The sequence below is a fragment of the Bombyx mandarina genome, chromosome 11 (genome assembly GCF_030267445.1).
Source record: "Bombyx mandarina strain Sakado chromosome 11, ASM3026744v2".
Taxonomy (NCBI): domain Eukaryota; kingdom Metazoa; phylum Arthropoda; class Insecta; order Lepidoptera; family Bombycidae; genus Bombyx; species Bombyx mandarina.
Window position 1 is genome coordinate 6,315,544 of NC_143218.1, and position 19,044 is coordinate 6,334,587.

Consider the following 19,044-nt stretch of genomic DNA (forward strand, 5'->3'; position numbering starts at 1 on the left):
TTTTTTTGGTACTCTTATATGTTTCTGGCACCCATAATACAAGAGAAAATCCTAGCATGAAGCTGTTCAAACAGGGAGCACCAGCTTGAATAATAGTTTTTGTTCGTTACGGAACCTTAAATAATACGAATAAAATCATGAAAATTAAGTAGAAATCTTTTAAACTTCGTTCTATATGAGTGCGCCTTTCTCTGAATTACAAAAATGTACTAGGTACATTAAATTTTAACAAGCGTGGAAGGAACGTCGAAAATGGAATTCGAAATTTAAACGATAGTTTTCGCTGTTCCTCGTCGATGGCGCCAGTAGCGCTGGGGTGCCTGTTGGGGATAGACGTGTGGTAGTGTTAATTTCCTGCGACGTGACGGATCAAACTTTGAACGTGATATATTTTGTGAACTTGTGAATGACTTTATAATTTTTCGTTCCGTTTATTTGTGATATCCAAAATCCTTGGTAAGTCCACATCTGATATTTATATTACTGTTGTGAAATAGCATATGTAAATTACTGGTTTTATTATTATGAAAAACAAAATTTTAATATTGAGTAATGTGCCTTGGAAAATATTTGTAAGTAGTTAATTAGTAAACAATTCGTAACCTGATTCATATGAGCCTATCATTATTTGTAAACTATATCTACAATATAGGTACATATTTACCCTCGGTTAAAATAAAAAAATATAAATCAAAATACAATGCACAGTATAGTAATATAAATAAATTATTAGGTATGTATTGAATTAAAATTATTTGATTTATTAAAATCTACCTACATTACATTATTTAGTTTAATGCGTACGAATTATGTTAGCCCAGGGGTAAGCAAAATTTTTAATCAATGGGCCAATTTAAATTGTTTTTTTTTTGCGGGCATAGATTAATTCTTATTAGTAATTTACGAAACTTTATTTATAATAAATATTAGAATAAAAAAATTTAAAACAAAAAAAGTAAAGATTTTATATACAAATTTAAAAATAAAAATAAAAACGAACAAAAAAAGAACAGAAGAACGGATTGATGGGAGAAAGTCGATAAAATAAATTCAATTTTAGAAATGCTTGACGGGCCGGGTGTTGCATATCCTTGTGTTTAGCCTATTTAATCACACACAATACATTACACTTTGTTCACCTTCAGAGACCAAAAGACGACTTCTTCTTCTCGCTTCGGTTTCCTCGATACTGAGGGTCGTGACCACCTCCTCGCAACAAGAGTTTATTTCGGATCATTCCACGCCATTTGCCTACTACCTAGTGGTCTTCTTCCGTCTACTTTCCATCCAAAGACGACTAACAAGTAGCAAAACTTCGAAATTGCTTAGTGCATCCAGAATTTAGTAGGAAAGGTATAAGTACATAAGTTAGTTAGACTCGGATACTCGCTTCGCATCGGACGGGCATGACCTAGCTTTCCTATAATATAAAAAAAATCTTGCCCCAAATTTTTTTACTGCTAACAATAATAATGACATTAAGAAACGTTCCATATCACACAATTAGTAAGTAATCATTTCCTTAATCATTAAGCCAATTCGGTAATGAATTGAAATACATCATAAATTGTAACTATTTATATTTACTTCCGGTGTTTTACCGATAAAAATCCGTTAAATATATTATTATTAATGGCAGGCAGCTTTTGAACAAAATATTGGAATTTAGATAAGGGCAATAATAGCAACATTATTGTAACATCCATACTTAATATTTTTATTTAATTTTAATAGGCTTAAAGTTTGCATTCCCGTTGTCAGCGCAGAAGAAAACCAAATTTAAAAAAAAAAGGCGAATCATTTTATTCCTACATTAACGAAAGTGTAGCTGTGGTTAAACAAGTATATTATAAATTTGAAAGTTTGTTTGGTTTAATCTTTACGCGTATTAAGGAGGAGCATATTCCAAGGGGCAAATATTTGGGCGTGCAGAATAGTTATTACTGATGAGACGTTGTACAGTAATATACTTGCTAATCAGTAATTATAATTTTAAAGCTTACCTTAGCACAAGTAGCGATAACGCATGTGATTACTAATGCAAAAATAAAATTACTGTATCTGACTCAGATGACAAACGAGGGTGAAGTTGGTTAAAACCGGATTAAATAGCGATAATTTTTATTACAATTTTATTTCTCACGATGGAAGACAAAGTTAGACTCCATTTAGGTGGTTGAAGAAATAAGCCGTGTCTGGCGATGTCAGTCGCTGCCACTATTTAGCTAAAAAACAAGAAGAACCCATAAAAATAACAAGATTTAACATTAACATTCAATAGGCTATAAAAATACACTATGAATATTATATTTAAAAAAAAAGAGCGTTCATCATCGTCACCCCAATTCTGGCCCATTAAATTAAACAAGTAAATAAATAAACAATATATGTATTTTTTTAATATAGGCGAGAACACGATAGATTCCAAATAATAACTGAGTTTATCGCGTGCGTATTTCACTGGTTATTCATATTTAGATTCTTACGTGAAACATCTCAGTAGCGTTCACGCCGCAGTTGCTCAGTAAAGCGAAAACATAATATATTATTGTCACTGGTGAAGGTTAGTGGGTTCGTCGGTCTACCGTTTTTGCCTAATAATAATAATACATTACAATAAACAGGTGTGTGATCCACGCGCCACGCACGCTTGTCGGCTTGGATATCCGCACATAGAGCGCGGGACCCGTGACGCGGCCATTATTAAAAAAAAACACACACATTTGAAGCCTATTTTGGCGCGTATTTTTTTTATACCGTTCGTGGAGTAAAATTTATTAGGTGACATGAACCTCTCAAATATAATGAAATAAAGAGTGGGGATGAGGATTTTGTTATAAATGAAAACACGGCTTGAATCATTGATTTTATTGAGAGCAAAAATTGTTTTTTGAGTTTCAAAGAAAGTACACCCTTACATACGCATAGTCGTAAGAGGTGTTATTTTATTCGTGATCAAACTGTAGTGCAAGGTTTTTTTTCTAGAAAAGTGAACTTTGTAATAACTAACGCTTGTGTAAAATTAAAAAAAATCCTTTTGTCTCAACTAATTAGCATTAGTATTTACAATATAATGTTTTTTTGCGCATTGTCTCGAAACATACTACAGGGTGTATATAAAGTTTGTACACGTATAGACCTGGTTCAATTTTTGGGGTGGCATTTCTCCTGCAATGTGAATGCGCCCGTTGAAGGTCGAACTCTCGGGTTTTTTTTAGGATTTTTTATTTATTGCTTAGGTGGGTAGACGAGCTCAAAGCCCACCTGGTGTTAAGTGGTTACCGGAGCCCATAGACATCTACAATGTTAATGCGCCACCCGCCTTGAGGTACAAGTTCTAAGGTCTCAAGTATAGTTGTATTACTGCTTCACGGGAGAAACAGGCAGGGTGGTGATGATACCTACCTGCGGGACTCACAAGAGGTCCTACCACCAGTAATTACGCAAATTATAATTTTGCGGTTTGATTTTTATTACACGATGTTATTCCTTCACCGTGGAACTAAATCGTGGACATTTGTTGAATACGTATTTCATTAGAAAAATTGGTACCCGCCTGGGATTCGAACACCGGTGCATCGCTCAACACGAACGCACCAGACGTCTTATTTTTTAGGCCACGACGACTTCAAACCTTGAATCTGGATGTAATTGTTAATACGTATCTGTCGTTTCGGACACGAAAATGTTTTGAGTTTGAGATCGTTGGATTTGAAAATTTTTTTAGCCATATTTTGGCTCCTTATCTTAAGCTGGGCTGACATCTCGGGATGTATACGCTAAGATAACCTCAACCTAACTTTAGCTAATGATGCAGTAAACACCCTACGAAGACCATTCATAGTCCATAACCTCATCTACAATCTAAAAGAAAACATAATAGATTACGTTGATTAAATGAAATTCTATACTGAAATGTAAAGTTCGTGTATTTGAGTGTGCCACTGCATCAGAAACCTTAAAATACAATGTGAACCGTTTATTGTTTACTATGAATCCCATTCTCACAGCTAACGAAACCCATCAATCACTCGTAACGCGCAACCCAAAGTGTCTTAGTGCAGCATCTATAGTCGATACTTTGGTTGTGTTTTATTATTATAAGGGCTTATAGGAAACCTGGCTGTGAATGTTTTTTAAACTAAAGAGGAGATCTGTTACCAAGCCGGTATCATTGCTTGGAAGTTTGGCTGTCCAATTTTGGTGGTTTGTATTACAGGCGATCTTTTAAACGCTATGTTTCCGTTTGCTCATACTACTTTTTTCCCTACCTATTCTCTGATAGCCTAAGGTTCTATTCTAGCTTATCGCGAATAGGTAGTTGAGCTTACGGGCTCACCCTGAGAGAATTTATTAACACCAGCCCTAGCAAGATCAGAGCTTCACAGAATCTACCACCACCTTGGAATCGCGGCCTATTGAGAAGATCCGGCGAGAACTCTGGGCTCTCATACTAAAACAAATTATATTTTCAAAAATCAGTTAAGAGCTATTCATAAAATACAACATAAACAAATGGTTTTAATAAAAAAACAATTAGTACTGCAAGGGATTCTGTTACAAAGCAGTCAAACGTTCGGTTTTAAAGAATGGTACTCCCTAAATTCAATACTTTGACGTGCTGTTCCAAGGTGAGTGACGGCATCCCTGTGGTATTTATGGATTACGATAATGCCGTGGGAGCATCTGCTCAAATACAACATAAACAAATGGTTTTAATAAAAAAACAATTAGTACTGCAAGGGATTCTGTCACAAAGCAGTCAAACGTTCGGTTTTAAAGAATGGTACTCCCTAAATTCAATACTTTGATATGCTGTTCCAAGATGAGTGACGGCATCCCTGTGGTATTTATGGATTACGATAATGCCGTGGGAGCATCTGCCCAAAGTACATATTATATTCACAGAAATTATATGGTAGAATATGTAATAGAACAAAAATCATTGCACAGGACTTTGGCATCAATAGAAAATTGTTTTTTTTTTACATTACCATCAAAAGCAGAAAACGATCAGGCCCATCTTCTGAGCACTGGTTTCTATCGTTCACGGACATTAAATTTCCATTTTTAAATGTTACCGAAATGAAAATTGTTATTTTACCACAAAAAAAAATATGATATCAAAGTACAAGACTATTAATGCCACCATGAGTGGGGCGAGTCATAAAATATTTACGACGTGTGAATGAGTGGCTATTATTATACACACTTACAGTGGTCGCTTATTGTGCCGCTTATTGATTGTTTTGGTGACTATCTTAAAGTAGAAACGCATCTTTATTTCAATGATTTTGACTATGGTGTCGATCTACCTTTACCATGGGTGTGGTTTATTTAAGCTTTTATTTCTTAATAAATTAATTATACTATTTTAATAATAATAATAATACTATTTTTCTACAATGAGGGCAACTAACCGCTTTAAAGACACAACAAGATGGCGTGGTCATCATCTAGTAAAAAATAAACCCGCAAAATTATAATTTCTATGTTTGATGAATTGAATAAATCAACTTCGCCTCCATCTTTAATATCCATTTTTAATATCTCTCTAGCTGCGCTCTGATGACCACTAATTATATGAAAAGCTTGATGTCTTGAAACTACTCGCGCGCTGCCTATCGTACGTTCATAGTACTATGACAGAAACAGGGAAGGTTCATCACCGAATGAGTGGCTCGGGAACCCTACTGGTGGTAGGACTTCTTGTGAGTCCGCGCGGGTAGGTACCACCACCTTGCCTATTTCTGCCGTAAAGCAGTAATGCGTTTCGGTTTGAAGGGTGGGGCAGCCGTTGTAACTATACTTGAGACCTTAGAACTTATATCTCAAGGTGGGTGGCGCATTTACCTTGTAGATGTCTATGGGCTCCAGTAACCACTTTACAACAGGTGGGCTGAGAGCACGTCCAACCATGTAAGCAATAAAAAAAAAATTGTTTAAAAACTAAAAATCGAGATTAATTTTTAGTTACAAAAGAACAAAATTCACTTTCCGTCTCTTTAAATCAAGCGGATACCTTAAACTTTATGATACGCCATGTAAGGCTTAAAGTATTATTAAAATCAAAATTGTAAAATTACAATTCTTCAATTAAATTTTTGCCGTTTACCAAAAAAACAAGAATTTTGGATTAAGCCACTTCAATTCTAAAGGTGCGATTTGCACTTCGAAGAAGGCATTATAGAGTTACAATAGGCGGCACGATTTGTTCTCAATAATGTACTGTATTTCATATGTCTACCGTCCGTCACTGACTGGGCTAGTTGATAGTACAAATAGTCTGCTATCATGCAACGCTGACGCTATGTTTGTATTCGTCATTACTATTGCTAAGTACCGATCTGACCTACATATGTTTGGATACATTCTTCGTACGGATAACGCTTCTACAAACACTGATAGTAGACCTGGAGTTTCACATGCTTCGAACATGTGAAAACGATTATAGAAGAATATGTTTGCTTTTATTATTTTCACTGAGCGGTTCGATCGTGATCACATATAAAGAAACGAGTCTTGTAATTATGTCAAATAACTCATTTTATGTATCGATGTTTTAGGCCGAATTGCATCCTGCGTAGTTATAGTAGTAATGTTTGTTTGTACCGACTCCTTTGTGTTGGATTCACAGCTGTAGAGAATAACAGGAGCCGAGGGCAGGAAGAGGGCTAACGCTCAAGTTTCAGCAGGAGGTAGTTTGCTTCGGTCATCTGGGGAGAGCGAACGTAGTAGAGGACGCCGCCAGGCGCGCTATTGCTTATAGCAGAGTTGATTAGACCCCGACAAAAAAGATTACTAAAAATTAATACGTGAAGCAAAAACTTTGTACCTCATTTTACGAAAATTGCGCGGACGGAGGAGTATGAAACTTCCCACACTTATAGAGAATATAGAGAAGGTGTGCAGAATGCTAATATTTTTTTAATTATGCATAAATAATACATTAAAACAAGAAAAAAACATTACACACATTACCATGTATTTGACACAGTCATGTATATTTAGACCACTGAAGTATAGGTCTATGATTTAGACTCTGTTTATTGTCAAACTTTTATTATTGCTTAAAGTCCGTGGTCAAATTGAGAATGTTTAAAGTGTAGTCTTGGCGAAATTAGTGAATTTAAAGAAATAATAGTCTTTGACAATGAAACCATGATAATGTTCAAATTTATAATTTCAATGAATTAAAAACAAAAACAGAACTGACTTATTTCAGAGAAAGCATGTTCACACAGCCACTAAGACGTCTCTGAGATTAGTTTTTCCCTGTGGGCTCTCCAGTTAAAAACCAGACTACTGTCTGTGACAATAAAGATCACTTTAAGCGATCAAATTGGAAATTGAATTTGGGGCTTTAAATATCTAAATTTTTTTTAAAACATGTAATCTCTATTTCGGTGCACAATAAAGTATGTATTACTCGGAATTCTAGATCGCCCTTGTTACGACTAATCTAAACAAATATAGTAATCAAAATATTCTAAACAACTTGTAAACATTATAAAAATAATAAAAGAGAGCATTTCTCCGGCGCCATTGCATTAAATTGTGTAATAAAACACATTTTATTACATTCGGACGGGACGCATTGCGAGCCATCTGCCACTATTAAGATATGTACCAAATACTAATCTCTTATTAAAACAGTGCTATCTAAAACCGGTCTGTCTTTCGTTTTCAAAGCTCTTTTATAGTGTGTGTGGACTAAATAATTCTTGCGTCCCTTACGAGGACGCGATTTTGTTGACCCTCGTAGACGTCATGGCATTAATCCCGACAATTCAAAGCGTCAAATGCATCGCCTAATCACCGATCCACCCTTTCCAAGCGGAATACACGACTATTGAATCTTTTTTCCCTACCTATTTGCTGGTGGCCTAGGGGCCTATTTCCGCTACGTGCGGACGGTTAGGTAAGCTCACGGTGTCAGCCAGAATCTACCACTGGATCGGAATCACGACCCACTGATACGATCCATCGAGAAACTCAGTGTGCAAGTCTATTGACTCCAAAATACACTGAATTCGAATATCGATACCCATTATATGACCTAAAGTCTAAATACGAACTGCCGGTAACAATAGTCATTACGCAAATATTATTGATCATACCTACCACACGGCGTTATTTTATCTCTGTAGATATCAAACAAATAATTCGTGAATACATCCTAAATAGATCAATAAAGTGAAAATTGGCAAGTTCTTGACTCACATTAAGATGGCAACCGAAGGTGAAATTTATGCAACAGCTTGTCGTGAAAGAATAAAATTAGTGTAGTGTATCAAATACCTACACATCAACCAGTGACGTTGACGAGAAAAGCCGAAAACCAGATTCATTGAGGCCTGTCCATCAGTAGACAAGCGTGGGCAGAAAGTAATCAAATCCCTAAACACTGGTGGCCGTTCGCACATGGCGAATCTTCAAATAAAGATGTTTGTCAAAACAAAGAAAGGCTAAAGTTAAACTAATTATACACACACACACAAGTCGAATGAGTCAGTTAAGAAAATTATGGTCCAAACAATAATTGCACTGCATAAGACGTTCGAACAGACTTACTAATTAAGATGTGAGTAAATCTTAGGGCTGTCGAGTGAAGAGTTTCGATTGTTCGCATATCTCTTATTCCCATCCATTTATCGCCCGAGATCTTCTATACCGCCAGGACATCATGGAGTTTTTGGATGAAGAGCCTCTGTACGACTTGTCTAATACAAGAGTTGTATTGAAATAACCTTAACTATGTCGGTAAAAGCGACCATCTGATTGAAAAAAATATATATTTTTACTGTGTCGCCTCACTATTGTTAGAACTGGTCATCGTTCTCGTCGAACCCGTCGCCTGCGACGGAGGGCTCGGCGAGTAAATTAACCCACAGACACAGCCCACTGAGTTTCTCGCCGGGTCTTTTCAGTAGGTCGCGTTTCCGATCCGGTGATAGATTCTGCGAAGCACTGCTCTTGCTAGGGTTAGTGTCAGAAACGACGTCAGGTTTGAGCCCCTTGGGCTCACCTACTTGTTAGGGTTATGCTGAAATGGCATCTCAAGGTCAACAGCTTAGGGCGGAAAAGAAAAAAAAATCGTTAGATTAGTGACCGAGTTGATGATCTGCAGCCAATATGAATCATTCAGTATTCATTTTTTTAATTGCATTAACCGGTGACAAACTCCCGACCCTCTTAGTTTTATTTGGTTAACAGAACCTATAGACGTCATGATGTAAAAGCTTAGACGTGTGTGTGTACGTCTAAGTCTCTATTGTATAGTAGCAGCTATCCCAAACCTTCAACATTGGAACGTATAAATACTTCGCGGCAGAAATAGAGCGGCGGTACCTGCCCTTGCGCTCTTATCACACATTCACACAATTAAACATGAATATCACCAAGCTGGTTTAATACTGCAAGCTAATAGGTAATGGAAGATAGATAATCAAGTTAACAAGATTTTTCATAAAACTTGTGGCCTCTACCGATACCTTCGAACAACTCTATTGAAGTATCGCCAAGATCAATGTAGCCTCTTTTGTGTAACAAGGTTATTGTCATTGTTCTTTTTATTTTGGATCAGTGTATCATAATCATATGATCACAAAACCCTTTCAGTTTTATGTTCGATCCGTCATATCAGAATTAACAAGATATTTTTACCCCAAAATCTGTTTTATCTCTGCCACCGCACTTATTTTTTAACAATCTCCAAAAAGAAGAGCATTTTATCAATTCGACTATTTTTTTATGCGTTCCTGAACTATACAAGTGTTTTCTAGGTAAACCGTTTTGATTATTATTGTTTTTATTTGAAAGCTGATGTTTCTCGCGTGGTCCTATTTAAATTTCATCAATCAATAACTACTATATTAATGATAACTTATTTTATTTTGAATAAGTCCGTTAAATTTTGTATTAATATTTAGATTCCCAAAATAGTAGAGACACGGAAACTCGACCCTTCGTGTTATTTTAATAAGTACGAGAACATAACTTGTTATGACAGCCCTACGAACATGCTCTATTTATCTGGGATGCACAAGACGCTGTTTGTTTGACGTGATGTGTCAGGACAGATAGCGATATCATAATTTCCAATATATTATTCTGCTCTGGATATATTAAAGTTTACCAACGGAAGGCAAGAATATTTTATTCGTGCGTCTGCATCTTAAACTGCTACTCGAATACTGAATGTCTGTAACTCCATAAACTTATGCTGGTTCGGAGCAGATCTAAAAAACTACTACCTTTGACTGGTGACCATTTGGAATTGGTATTCTGGAATGTACGGTTATCCTAAAATGCTTAAATTTGATTTGCAATAGACGTTATCAAAGCCCACCAGAATTGTATTACTTCTAGATTTATTTTTACAATGCGTAATTAATTACATGAGTGATTAGGATAAACTGTATAAAATATATATTTTTTATCACCATATTAAATAACGCTATCAAATGTCCTCATGCAAGAACTTGTGAATTTAAGCCTGTAACCTGTACTAATATCACAAGAGACAGGTGTCTGACACCGGACTATTCGAGCTTTTATAAACTTTTTTTTTTTGTATTTTTAATTGAATTAGATTGGAGCTTACGGTTCACCTGCTATTTCGTGGCCAGTCAACCCCAAGAACATCTCAAAACTATGTCCCGTGCCTAAACCGAAAAAAGTAATGTAATCAGAGGCAAAATACTTTGAAAATTAAGAATTACGAGTAAGTTTTTTTTGGTTAAAAACCGGTAAAAAGTAAATATTTTCAATATCGGCAAAACGCTAGCCTTATGATGTGAAAGTTTTCAAAAACAAACACTGATCGATTCACAACAAACGATTTGATTAAATATTACCGCATCCGACAAGTTTATACCGGCTTACATTTATGATTTCATTTCTTCCCACACATTCACCAAAGAGCCCTCACGGATTGGTCGCCACTCAAATTCTTACGATTACAGCCCTCTTACAGCCAAAATTCTGGCACATTGCGTTGCGAAGGCGCGGGACTTTCAAACGAAAATCACCTCAATACGTTTCAAATAACTTTTTTTTCCAATAATACGTGAAGCAAAAACTTTGTATCCCTTTTTACGAAAATTGCGCGAACGGAGAAGTATGAAATTTTCTACACTTATAGATAATAGCGACCCGCCCTCGCTTCGCTTCGGAAACATTAAAACACACATGAAAATCACCAAAAAAAAAATTTAAAAAAGTAGCCTATGTTCATCAGGTACAATGTCGGCTTCTAATGGAAAAAGAATTTTTCAAATCGGTCCAGTACTTTCGGAGCCTATTCGAAACAAACAAACAAACAAATCTTTCCTCTTTATAATATTAGTATAGATTAGTATAGATATAGAGAAGAAGTGCACAATACTAATATTTTTTTTAAATAATGCATCAAAGATACATTAAATCAATAAAGAGAACATTACACACACTACATACCATGTAAATAAATTATTAATATTTACTGTCAAACTTTTGTTCTTGACGTCTGTGGTCAATTTGAGAATAGATTAAATATTGTTTGTCTTTATTAATATTTTTTTATAGTGTAGCCTTGGCGAAATTTGTGATTATAGAAGAATAAAATACAATCATAATAGTGTACAAACTTACAATTCCAATTAATTATAGTCGAATTTCGACTACTGCGGGACCTCTAGTTAGTTCCCTTTATTACAGACTATATAACCAAAACGTAATTCTGTTTGTGCGATTTAAGTTCCTTTTTATACGTAATTCAAACGTCTATATTCGTTTGAGAAGCGTTCGTTGTAATCCTATCCAGAAATACCATCCACTTGTGATACAGCCATCAACATGAAGCGTTCTGAGGTGCTTGCGTCACGGAGTTTCACAATCAATGGATTATAAATAAAATAATTTTAAATGTAAACACAGACAACACTTCTAGTTTAATAGTGTTTTAAAACTGGTTGTTTGTCGTATTCAGATGGACTTTGCTTTTATATATTTAGGGTATATTACCAGTATTCGCCGTGTCTATCTGAAATTATGTCCATATACAGACCTAATGTAACGCAAAGGTTAACGGAAATTTTAGAGGGCACTTAGTGAAAAGTCACTAAGCCTTAAAAAAATCTAGATTGAACAAAGTCTGTTGAGCTAGAAGAGGTTAAGCCACTGAGAGAGAAGATATTTGCGTAGGACCTCTTGTGAGTCCGCACGGGTATGTATCATCCTGCCTATTTCTGCCGTGAAGTAGCAATGCATTTTGGTTTTAAGGGTGGAGCAGCCAATGTACTGATGTCTCCAGGTGGGTGATAGCATTTTCGTTGGAGATGTCTATGGGCTCCGGTAACCATTTAGAACCAGGTGGTCCGTGAGCTCGTCCACACGTCTAAGCAATAAATAAATAAAAAGATCTGCCTTCGTCAACAGTTTTGGTTGGCCACGAAGATGCGATCAGAAAGTGAATGATTGTCACCAACGTGTAACACGAAATGACCTTGAAACATTCTCCACAAGAGAATTCGACAATTAAACTCAATAACTCATTTGCTCGAGTTACCCAGGCTTTTAGTTAGTTGCCAAGAAATACGTCTTCGTTCGATTCATGAGTGTTAACTGAATTCGAATTATTGAATTTTAATAACTATGGTAGTCGAAATTCGACTATAACTAATGGAAATTATAAGTTTTACACTATTATGATTCTGTTGTCAAAGACTATTAAATACTTATTTAATCACAGATTTCGTTAAAACTACACTTTAGACAAATATTAGTAAAGAGAAAACAATATTTAATCTATTCTCAATTTGACAGACTATAGCTGACAGACTGCAAAGAAAAGTTTGACAATAAACATAAACAAATAGTATGCATGCGTGGGTGTGTCAAATACATGGTAGTGTGTGTAATGTTTTCTTTATTGATTTAATGTATATTTTATGCATTATGTTAAAAAAAGATTAGCATTGTGCACTTCTTCTCTATATTCTCTATAAGTTTGGAAAATTTCATAATTCTCCGTCCACGCAATTTTCGTAAAAAGGGATACAAAGTTTTTGCTTCACGTATTAATAATATATAGATTTCCCATTTTCCTAATGATATCATGAAAGTAAAAACGCTAGTCAAAATACGTGGAGCTTCAAGGCAAGCACTCGAGAGATGACTCAATAAGCAGGAAATGTTTTGAGTCATTGAGTAGGCGAACGGGCCTGGGTGTATCAGATCAATCAGATAGCGTAAAATGTATCCGATTTGTAATATATTTTCATAATGGCGTGATTAGTAATGGATGTGATACGACTTTTCCAAGTACTATTGAAACCTAGGATCTCGATGTTTTGAAAAGGTCGCTTAAATTGTGTTTTTTTTACTACCTAAGCTGATAGCCTTTAGAGGCTACATCAGCGTAACCTAACAAGTAGGTGAGCTCACGGGGCTCAAACCTGACGACGTTGCTAACACTAACCCTAGCAAGAGCAGTGCTTCGCAGAATTTACGGATCGGAAACGCGACCCACTCAGAAGATCCGGCTAGAAACTCAGTTGGCTGTGTCTGTGGGGTAATTTACTCGCCGAGACTTTCGTCGCAAGCGACGGGTTCGACAAGAATGATGTCCGGTGCTTGAGGTGCCTAAAGGCACCGAAAGGAGTTCGGAATGACGTGTTTTGGGTGACGTCGACTGATTAGCATTCGGTCCGCAGGATCGGGAAAACATTGTGAAGTTTACCATTACTGGCAAGGTTTTAGACTTGCCAGAGAATTTGCCGTGATTGTTCCCTGAATGTCACAGTGAAAAGACACCGCTGATTTTGGGTGGTTAAATCTCTAATAATTAATCATAGTTTATATCTAATATGGATTTACCCGACTTCCAGGCATTATAATATTTATTGAATTAATTCACTAGTTTACAGAACGTTAATGCGGCCACCCCCCTTGAGGCAGGAGATCGGAATCTCAATTATATTGCCTAAAGGCAAACTCATCATAGACACAGTTTTTCTAGCATACATACTTGGTTAGCCCACTGGGTCCTACAATACTAACTGTGTGAGCTATGCTGATGACTTCGGTTCTCTGTTAATTAAATTGTAAAGATAAGTAGTAATTTATTACTATAAATAAATCTTTTCTTTATGCGTCCGTTCATTTGTCCTCTACTGACCTGTATAATATAGTCACTAAATAGATATTATTATATCTAAGGCACAGTAGATATTTACATTGAAACCATCATAAATAAATCAAATGATTTAAACGTATTATATTATAGGTAATTAGAACAATAAGCATCTACGAAAAAATAAATAATTGGCAATCCAAAAAACTATATATTTCAAATACCAACACCTTAAACAAACACTTGGTCTGTGGTATGTAAACACGGTAATGGCCTTGACGAGCCCTTTGGCTATAATTTGTGCGTTTTCATTGCATTCCTTATTTGATATGACAACAATGCACATTCTTTAGAGAAACTTAAAATGATTTATGTAAGAACTATTTTAGACAAATCATGACCTACATTAACTATTTATTTGAAATTCATAGTCGTAGTTCTTTGTAACAACTCACAAAGATTCTTCAAGAACCTTCGTGAACAGATGGCGCATTTACATTTGTGTAAACTACGCTTTCACCAGACAGGAAAGAATACACAGACAGCCAGTAGTTTACTTAATTCTGTACTGATTTCTTTGTAATTTCACTATAACAGATTTTTAGGTCCGCGCTCACTATGAAGTACACGTCCTCCACGTTTTTTTTAGAAGCTACACCCTTTTGTTCGTTCTCCGCCGTTTTCGAAATATCTCGTCCCCATTACTGAAAACTGTTTTAACTTTAAAAATGTTAAAGTTGTATAATATCGATATTTTACAACAAACCTTACATTTGATTGCTTAAAGTTTTAAACGTAAAACATATTATTATGATTCTTGATTATCTTCAAAGAATCCTGCAAGTCCCACTGCAAAAATGTAGGCAATGACTAACACGATAAGTCTTGCGATTATACGTGAATGTCTGAGCTATAAACGCGCTATAAAAGTATAAATAGACCTCCTACTGTGATAAGCCAGGACATCATGGAGTTTTTGGATGAAGAGCCTCTGTACGACTTGTCTAATACAAGAGTTGTATTGAAATAACCTTAACTATGTCGGTAAAAGCGACCATCTGATTGAAAAAAATATATATTTTTACTGTGTCGCCTCACTATTGTTAGAACTGGTCATCGTTCTCGTCGAACCCGTCGCCTGCGACGGAGGGCTCGGCGAGTAAATTAACCCACAGACACAGCCCACTGAGTTTCTCGCCGGGTCTTTTCAGTAGGTCGCGTTTCCGATCCGGTGATAGATTCTGCGAAGCACTGCTCTTGCTAGGGTTAGTGTCAGAAACGACGTCAGGTTTGAGCCCCTTGGGCTCACCTACTTGTTAGGGTTATGCTGAAATGGCATCTCAAGGTCAACAGCTTAGGGCGGAAAAGAAAAAAAAATCGTTAGATTAGTGACCGAGTTGATGATCTGCAGCCAATATGAATCATTCAGTATTCATTTTTTTAATTGCATTAACCGGTGACAAACTCCCGACCCTCTTAGTTTTATTTGGTTAACAGAACCTATAGACGTCATGATGTAAAAGCTTAGACGTGTGTGTGTACGTCTAAGTCTCTATTGTATAGTAGCAGCTATCCCAAACCTTCAACATTGGAACGTATAAATACTTCGCGGCAGAAATAGAGCGGCGGTACCTGCCCTTGCGCTCTTATCACACATTCACACAATTAAACATGAATATCACCAAGCTGGTTTAATACTGCAAGCTAATAGGTAATGGAAGATAGATAATCAAGTTAACAAGATTTTTCATAAAACTTGTGGCCTCTACCGATACCTTCGAACAACTCTATTGAAGTATCGCCAAGATCAATGTAGCCTCTTTTGTGTAACAAGGTTATTGTCATTGTTCTTTTTATTTTGGATCAGTGTATCATAATCATATGATCACAAAACCCTTTCAGTTTTATGTTCGATCCGTCATATCAGAATTAACAAGATATTTTTACCCCAAAATCTGTTTTATCTCTGCCACCGCACTTATTTTTTAACAATCTCCAAAAAGAAGAGCATTTTATCAATTCGACTATTTTTTTATGCGTTCCTGAACTATACAAGTGTTTTCTAGGTAAACCGTTTTGATTATTATTGTTTTTATTTGAAAGCTGATGTTTCTCGCGTGGTCCTATTTAAATTTCATCAATCAATAACTACTATATTAATGATAACTTATTTTATTTTGAATAAGTCCGTTAAATTTTGTATTAATATTTAGATTCCCAAAATAGTAGAGACACGGAAACTCGACCCTTCGTGTTATTTTAATAAGTACGAGAACATAACTTGTTATGACAGCCCTACGAACATGCTCTATTTATCTGGGATGCACAAGACGCTGTTTGTTTGACGTGATGTGTCAGGACAGATAGCGATATCATAATTTCCAATATATTATTCTGCTCTGGATATATTAAAGTTTACCAACGGAAGGCAAGAATATTTTATTCGTGCGTCTGCATCTTAAACTGCTACTCGAATACTGAATGTCTGTAACTCCATAAACTTATGCTGGTTCGGAGCAGATCTAAAAAACTACTACCTTTGACTGGTGACCATTTGGAATTGGTATTCTGGAATGTACGGTTATCCTAAAATGCTTAAATTTGATTTGCAATAGACGTTATCAAAGCCCACCAGAATTGTATTACTTCTAGATTTATTTTTACAATGCGTAATTAATTACATGAGTGATTAGGATAAACTGTATAAAATATATATTTTTTATCACCATATTAAATAACGCTATCAAATGTCCTCATGCAAGAACTTGTGAATTTAAGCCTGTAACCTGTACTAATATCACAAGAGACAGGTGTCTGACACCGGACTATTCGAGCTTTTATAAACTTTTTTTTTTTGTATTTTTAATTGAATTAGATTGGAGCTTACGGTTCACCTGCTATTTCGTGGCCAGTCAACCCCAAGAACATCTCAAAACTATGTCCCGTGCCTAAACCGAAAAAAGTAATGTAATCAGAGGCAAAATACTTTGAAAATTAAGAATTACGAGTAAGTTTTTTTTGGTTAAAAACCGGTAAAAAGTAAATATTTTCAATATCGGCAAAACGCTAGCCTTATGATGTGAAAGTTTTCAAAAACAAACACTGATCGATTCACAACAAACGATTTGATTAAATATTACCGCATCCGACAAGTTTATACCGGCTTACATTTATGATTTCATTTCTTCCCACACATTCACCAAAGAGCCCTCACGGATTGGTCGCCACTCAAATTCTTACGATTACAGCCCTCTTACAGCCAAAATTCTGGCACATTGCGTTGCGAAGGCGCGGGACTTTCAAACGAAAATCACCTCAATACGTTTCAAATAACTTTTTTTTCCAATAATACGTGAAGCAAAAACTTTGTATCCCTTTTTACGAAAATTGCGCGAACGGAGAAGTATGAAATTTTCTACACTTATAGATAATAGCGACCCGCCCTCGCTTCGCTTCGGAAACATTAAAACACACATGAAAATCACCAAAAAAAAAATTTAAAAAAGTAGCCTATGTTCATCAGGTACAATGTCGGCTTCTAATGGAAAAAGAATTTTTCAAATCGGTCCAGTACTTTCGGAGCCTATTCGAAACAAACAAACAAACAAATCTTTCCTCTTTATAATATTAGTATAGATTAGTATAGATATAGAGAAGAAGTGCACAATACTAATATTTTTTTTAAATAATGCATCAAAGATACATTAAATCAATAAAGAGAACATTACACACACTACATACCATGTAAATAAATTATTAATATTTACTGTCAAACTTTTGTTCTTGACGTCTGTGGTCAATTTGAGAATAGATTAAATATTGTTTGTCTTTATTAATATTTTTTTATAGTGTAGCCTTGGCGAAATTTGTGATTATAGAAGAATAAAATACAATCATAATAGTGTACAAACTTACAATTCCAATTAATTATAGTCGAATTTCGACTACTGCGGGACCTCTAGTTAGTTCCCTTTATTACAGACTATATAACCAAAACGTAATTCTGTTTGTGCGATTTAAGTTCCTTTTTATACGTAATTCAAACGTCTATATTCGTTTGAGAAGCGTTCGTTGTAATCCTATCCAGAAATACCATCCACTTGTGATACAGCCATCAACATGAAGCGTTCTGAGGTGCTTGCGTCACGGAGTTTCACAATCAATGGATTATAAATAAAATAATTTTAAATGTAAACACAGACAACACTTCTAGTTTAATAGTGTTTTAAAACTGGTTGTTTGTCGTATTCAGATGGACTTTGCTTTTATATATTTAGGGTATATTACCAGTATTCGCCGTGTCTATCTGAAATTATGTCCATATACAGACCTAATGTAACGCAAAGGTTAACGGAAATTTTAGAGGGCACTTAGTGAAAAGTCACTAAGCCTTAAAAAAATCTAGATTGAACAAAGTCTGTTGAGCTAGAAGAGGTTAAGCCACTGAGAGAGAAGATATTTGCGTAGGACCTCTTGTGAGTCCGCACGGGTATGTATCATCCTGCCTATTTCTGCCGTGAAGTAGCAATGCATTTTGGTTTTAAGGGTGGAGCAGCCAATGTACTGATGTCTCCAGGTGGGTGATAGCATTTTCGTTGGAGATGTCTATGGGCTCCGGTAACCATTTAGAACCAGGTGGTCCGTGAGCTCGTCCACACGTCTAAGCAATAAATAAATAAAAAGATCTGCCTTCGTCAACAGTTTTGGTTGGCCACGAAGATGCGATCAGAAAGTGAATGATTGTCACCAACGTGTAACACGAAATGACCTTGAAACATTCTCCACAAGAGAATTCGACAATTAAACTCAATAACTCATTTGCTCGAGTTACCCAGGCTTTTAGTTAGTTGCCAAGAAATACGTCTTCGTTCGATTCATGAGTGTTAACTGAATTCGAATTATTGAATTTTAATAACTATGGTAGTCGA

At 35.7% G+C, this 19,044-nt stretch overlaps 1 protein-coding gene across 2 annotated transcripts in view; it reads left to right on the forward strand.

The window, feature by feature from the left end:
* Positions 1-304: 304 nt before the first annotated feature.
* The window catches only part of Tre1 (Trapped in endoderm 1), a 77,276-nt gene continuing 58,536 nt past the window's right edge, over positions 305-19,044 (forward strand). For both annotated transcript variants that reach the window (XR_016323754.1, XM_089730831.1), the window contains exon 1: positions 305-456. The gene's annotated coding sequence lies outside the window, so the exon portion shown is untranslated. The remainder of the gene's footprint in view (positions 457-19,044) is intronic.